This window comes from Hylaeus volcanicus, chromosome 7 (genome assembly GCF_026283585.1).
Source record: "Hylaeus volcanicus isolate JK05 chromosome 7, UHH_iyHylVolc1.0_haploid, whole genome shotgun sequence".
Classification (NCBI taxonomy): domain Eukaryota; kingdom Metazoa; phylum Arthropoda; class Insecta; order Hymenoptera; family Colletidae; genus Hylaeus; species Hylaeus volcanicus.
In genome coordinates, this window is record NC_071982.1 from 4,615,549 (window position 1) to 4,621,913 (window position 6,365).

The following is a 6,365-nucleotide window of genomic DNA, read 5'->3' on the forward strand; positions in this document are numbered from 1 at the left end:
GTATCTGGTTTTGAAGACTCCACGACCAAAGTTCGAAGAATTATTCACAAATCAGAGATGAATTCTTAAGAAAAACGACACCAAGATTTTTGGGCCACTTTTCACTCGGTCAAGTTCACTCAAAAATTGACAGAATGTCTGGTGACTGGGTCTGGAATATTCCAGCTGAAACAACGAACCCTGACGACTGGTAAATCCACCTATTCGATTGAGAACACGTGCTCGACGAGGGAACAATGGCTAAATAAGCCGGGTTTCGTGCACCCTGGAAGATAGATTGGCGTTTAACGCGTTGAAGCGCTCTTTCATCCAGGCTAGATTAATAAATCATGAGTATCATTGAAACCGTGCCGGTATAATACGGCGTAAGCTCGGCTGGGTTCGATTAAAGGGCACGAAACCATAAATGGAACATTCTATTCTCAAGGAATTCCAGGTATTTAGTTCGCTCTACGTGTACGCCAAAGGGATAAGGCGAATCTGCTTGGAGATTGCGTCATGTGGTACACGGTGCACAAACGGTTACCATTCTCTGTACACAAACACCGACGTGTGCTTAATGATGAATTACGAGGATCGATACCGGTGGCTATTAATAAATTGCGATTCCTGCTGCGTGGTACGATATGCAAACACCCCGCAACGAGGAGGATGACACACGTCGATCGAGAACAGAGCTATCAATTTGTTATTGCACAAATAACACTTGGTTTCGAACTAAAAATACATCCGTTACGCGAACAGTGTAAAAATGCGAGGCCAAGGAGCGGAGAAAAATGTCGAGAACGTGTTTCTCGGGAAAGGTTCGCCATTTAGAGCGATGTTTTATTGTCTCGCGCATATTTCCGAGAACTGACACAGGGCCCAGTGCCGCGTAAAATTGAAGAGGCTCTCTCTCACTTAATAAAGTAAATCCCAGACACGCGTGATATATCGCGATCATTCTTCTGAAACGCTCGGTGCTCTTGCGTTTCTAAAATAACATGTGGTTTATTGTCTCCAACGTCAAGAATATTTTATTTTAACAATTCATCAAGGGAGACCGACCACGATACTAAATAGAACAAACGTTGAAAGCGGGAGAAGAAACCGTCGGCAGCGAGAGCGACGATCTTTTATTTAAGTTTCTCCAAGTCAATAACATTCGTAAATTATCGAGCTGATTGACATGCGCAATAATTGAATTTGTCGCTCCACGTGCGAGAACAGTGGAAACGAAGCCAGCTAACAAACTGTTAATAATCGAGCCGTTTTAAATTTTCGTGTAATTAAAAAATCGCTCGTTTAAACGTTCGTCCAAAATTTTCATAACGGATATTGCATTTACTGCAACGTCGCTGTATAGAGCAGCGAACGGATTCATCTTCCTTCTATTAATGACACGTATGGAATAATAAATATTTTACGAGTCCGTCTCTGTAACAATAGCGTCGCTGCGTCACGCGATTTTATATCGACTTCCGTAAATGCCATTGCAAAAGCGAGACACGCTCTCTCGCATCGCAGAAAATTTGTAGGTGCCGCGAAACGTACTCGATACACCAGAAATGCCTCCAACAGTTCCCTGCGTGCTTCTCGACCTGGCCAGTCTCTCAGTTCCAAGAGAATCCCCATAATACTTCTCTGAAAACGTTTTATCGAGGTGTCGGCAGCGAAGAAACAATGATAAAAATGCGTAATAAATATTCGAAAAGAAAAGTGGCTCTCGTCATACCTAATAAAAGTAATCAAATTGAAAAAGAGGGCACATTGTGCATACAAGCGGAGTAATCTATATGAAGACTATCTTGTTTTTGCAAATTTGAGAGCACAATGTAAAATTCTTTACTCCTCATTAGTTCTACCGCACCTTGAATACGCATTTCTAATCTGGAATCCATTATAAAGTGGCCTTACGAAAATGATTGAGAGTGTTTAGCATAAATTCTCAAGGCACGTTTCTTATAAGATAGGTACACCTATGGATATAGCAAACCACGAATATGACAATATATTTTGCACTATGCGAATGCTCACGCTTAAGCAGCGCCGAACTGTAGCCGACCTCATGCTAGTTTTTAAAATTGTCAATGGTAAAATTGAATGTCCCAGGATACTGAAACTATTGAAATTTAATATTCCAACCAGACAACTTCGAAGCAGCGATATTTTTACATCGATCCATATCGTACCTCGATTGCGAAACAAAATTGTGTTACAAGAATATGTGCGATGGCTAACAGCCTTTAATATGTCTGTTGATCTTTTTCATGGCTCACCTTTAGCATTTAAAAGGTCAGTCGTTGCAATTTTGCTGATGCGCGATCAAGTTTGAACACGTTACATTATAAGATACCGTAATCGTCTCCATTTTTGTTTTGTTTTTCTAGTTGTCATTGTTTTTATATTGTACTTGATATCAAAGGCAGGTTGCCCGTAAATAAACTATTATTATTATTATTATAAAAATGTTACTGTGCACACGCAGTTGAAAGTTCGTGGTAAAAATTTGATTTTAACAGCGAATAGCGTGTAAGTGGGTATCGCGAAACGCTCAGGCATAAATGCCAGGCGCAATATTGCATCGCGACGAGGTTGACAAAGCACCGGGACCAGGCACCAGACGCGTCCTTATGAGACCAGAGTTGGTATTAAAGCGACAACTAACACCGACGGACCAGCATCCCTCGGCTCTATTGTCTTCGTGACGTTTAGGAAGCCCGTGAGAGCGCGCCCTTCTCTCTTATTGGAATCCCCTGCTGAATGTGCTCTAGCGAAGAATATGTCACAACATGCACCGCTTCAGAAACAGAGCGCCGGAGGGAAACGACACTGATTTCGTTTATCCGCTGACAAAGGAAGACACCGTGCCGGGACAACCGTTCACTTGTCCATCTTTTGATTCGTCGCGGGGAATATTTCACTCGGAGCATTCTCGTGTTTACACATCCTGACGGATTGCATATTAAAAGCGCCAGGGGCGGGTTTACAGGTGCCGAGAGCTCTCTCGAACTAAAAAGAAAACAAGCGAGAGTTGCGAACTAGATGGGGTGGTCTTTCGGATAATGAAGAATAAATAAACAAGTGGGTAGCGGATGCTTCTCGAAAATGGGGTGTTATTTTATGGAAATTTGTAAGAAACTGATTCCAGCATTCTTTAGAAGGGGGATGAATTGTAAATGCTCTATTTTTAACAGTAAATTTACCACGGTCGAATGACACTTTCAAACTTTTATATATAATATATAAATGATATTTAATACCACGTGAAATATTTATGCATTCAACTGAAGAAAGTCTTCGTAACGCCAGCCAATTCAACATGTTGATCGTCACGTTGCTTATACATAATACGGGTCTCTACATAAGGTCGGACATACGCAGGGTGTCAATTCTACAACAAACTTCCAACAAAAAATTACTCTTAGACATTTCCTTTGTGTCGCATTATTCTTGAGAATTTTCACTTTTAATATGTTCTCTGCGTTTTCGACTCGACACTCTGTAAACGGATATAACTCCACCAAATTACAGTGCAAACTTAAAAGTAAGAATTTTCATTCAAATTGCAAATTTGACTTTATCTGTGTTCGTTTTTTAGTTTCAAAGATATAGTTGTTTGGCGGGCACTCTTCGGGAAGAACTTCCTCGAAGTCTCAGCTTTTGAACGGTATCGTCAAAAAAAATGGTGCGGTAGTATTTTCGGGAGAAAATGACGTTTAAATCCAGAAAAGCGTGGGTTTTCAGGTGAAAATCGATATTTTTCAACAAAAATCGACTTGTCACTTTAAAATTAACTTGATATCGGGTTTGATGTAGTTTTTAGTGACACTCCCGAGCCTCCCCAATTAGGAAAAAAACTGATTTTTTGACACCTCAAGTTTCTCCCAACCGTGTATAGAGCCTGAGTGCGAGGTGAATAATAATTGTTTGTAAACATGTATCCGTAGAATTTTCGTTTTTAGAGACTATTTAATCAAAATCAACCTCGGTGTACCGATAAATGATATGGAGATTGGAACACGATCAATTTCACAAAGCAAAAAATCGATGTTTTCTCCCTAAAATACCACCGTACTTTTTTTTTTTTTTACAATTCCGTCTAAAAGCTGAGTCAAACAACTATGTCTTTGAAACCGAAAAACGAATACAGAAAAAGTCAAATTTTTTGAAATTTTCACAATGTAAAGTTTGACCTAATTTTTGATATGTTAAATCTACCTAATAAATGTTGGTTTGGCATCAGGGAGATGGGAAATTTAACGCTCTTTCGAATGGTATGCTTACTTTTTAGTTTGCACTGTAATTTGGTGGAGTTATACCCGTTTAACACGTCGACTGTCAGACTAATACTCTTGAAAATTTCTATTGTGATCAAGTTTTGTTTCTATGCTATTGGAAGCTACATAATCAAACATTTATTGTGGGATTTATTTTTATAACTTCGTTGAAGTTTAAGAATTTAATTCAAACTTATTTTCTTTGTTACTGAACATTCAAAATTAATTTTGTTTGTTCTTCAGTGAAAAGCACTGTCACCCATATATGGGTGACATGGCGATCAACGTGTTAAAGATTATGAAGTTGAACAAGCAGAAAATATATTAAAAGTGAAAATTCTCGAGAATAAGGCGACACAAAGAAAATGTCTAAGAGTAATGTTTTGTTGGAAAATTTGTTGAAGAATTGACACCTTGTGTATGTCCGAACTTATACGTAGACACCCTGTATATGGGTAAGCAAATTAATACTGATGATAAAAGAAAACAAGCCAGTATAAGATTCGTGGATTTTGATCGAATTGTAAAAATACTTCCTGGCAGTGAAACTGTTAATTTGAAACTGTTAATTAACGTCGGTGGAAATAGGTACAAACGAAATGTGGGTAGCGTTAATGCCCCACAGAAACAGAGCTAAAATTCGCGGGTATCGATTTGGCCGACGGTCCACAAAAAAGAAACGTCGCTGTTGGGATAATTATTGCTACCGAAATGCGCGGTCTCGAATTTCAACGGCAAGAAAATAACTCGGACGAATTAAAAGCCTCCAACGTGCGTCACGTATAGGTTGAAGGGCTTTACAGGGACGATGGCCATGCTCGAAATAGGCGGGGCGTTTATTCCTCTTTTTGCGCGAGTTAATTTCTTTTATAATTCTCGCATGAGAGGCCATTACACATGTGCCACAGGACGGGTATAAAAATTGCCAACTCCGTTGCAGCTCCTCGCGTTATTAAAGAAAATTAACGGTCGATGGAACTCCCGATTACGATTCTATTTTGTGTTTGTGAATTCTGATGACAAAACTGTCTGGACGAATCTGTAAGCGAACCGATCGCGCTTTAGTTGGAAAATCAATTTCGACCCGTGTGCGAGGGAAATTGGTTGGGAAATACAATTTTCCAGTCCGATTTGAAACCCAAAATCTAATCGAAAACAAAGATTCGATTAAACTGTGCTGATATTAATGGTAAGTGCATTGCGAATTCAGGGAAGGTTTCTCGAAGCTAAAAATATATATTTGTGAGAATGAATGGATTAATTATAAATTTCCTTTAGGAAAGACTCTGATTCCGAGGATGGAATCAAAATTGCTATGAAGAGTTGTATATGTATGCTCTAATAATATTAATGTAAACATTTTTTTTTACATTCTTTTGAGGAATAACCGTTCTTTATTTATCAGAATATGTCTGGAAAGCTGTAACGAGAATGGAGTCAAGTTCGTATGAATAAATTTTACACGTCTATGAATAAATTTCATATGAATAAACAAGGCTACATACGTTCATTCGCATGTTATCTATCTGTAATTATGCTGGTCATAAAAAAATTAAGACGTATTTCTACGAAAATGTGAAAAACCTTCGTGAATTTAGTATCAAACATGATGTCAACAATTTATCATCAAATAACAATACTCCTAAGGAAATCAGCTACCCTAAATCATCGCGCGAATCCACCTTTACCCAAGGAGAGAAAGGGAACATAATTTCCAAATTGCCATGCAGCAAAGCCGACAAACCAATCGCGAGTCTGAAAGACAAAGAACGTCCCCAACTGTAACACTTTTCATACCGCCTCCCTCCCTCTACATCCCTCCATTTTTTCCCACCTAGTTTCCTTCATCGCATCACGTCGAGTTCTCAGTCTTTTGTTCCCAAACAACTCTCCCACCCCCAACTCCAACCCTAGCACACTTGTTCCTCATCGCAGTACTTAGTTCGGTCTCTACCTCTTTCCGTGTCCACCTTTTATCTTTTTTACAATTCGTAACAACTATTCCAGTCTACCATTAAGCCTCGACTTCTGATCGGTAGGACAAGCTTCAAACATAGAAAGGACAGAGCGAAAACAAAGTCCCCATTAATGCACGAACTCCGGACT

General features: G+C 39.2%; 1 protein-coding gene across 1 annotated transcript in view; it reads right to left on the bottom strand.

Moving 5' to 3' along the window:
- LOC128880098 (uncharacterized) overlaps positions 1–6,365 on the bottom strand; it is a 61,160-nt gene that overhangs the window by 45,950 nt on the left and 8,845 nt on the right. The window lies entirely within an intron of this gene.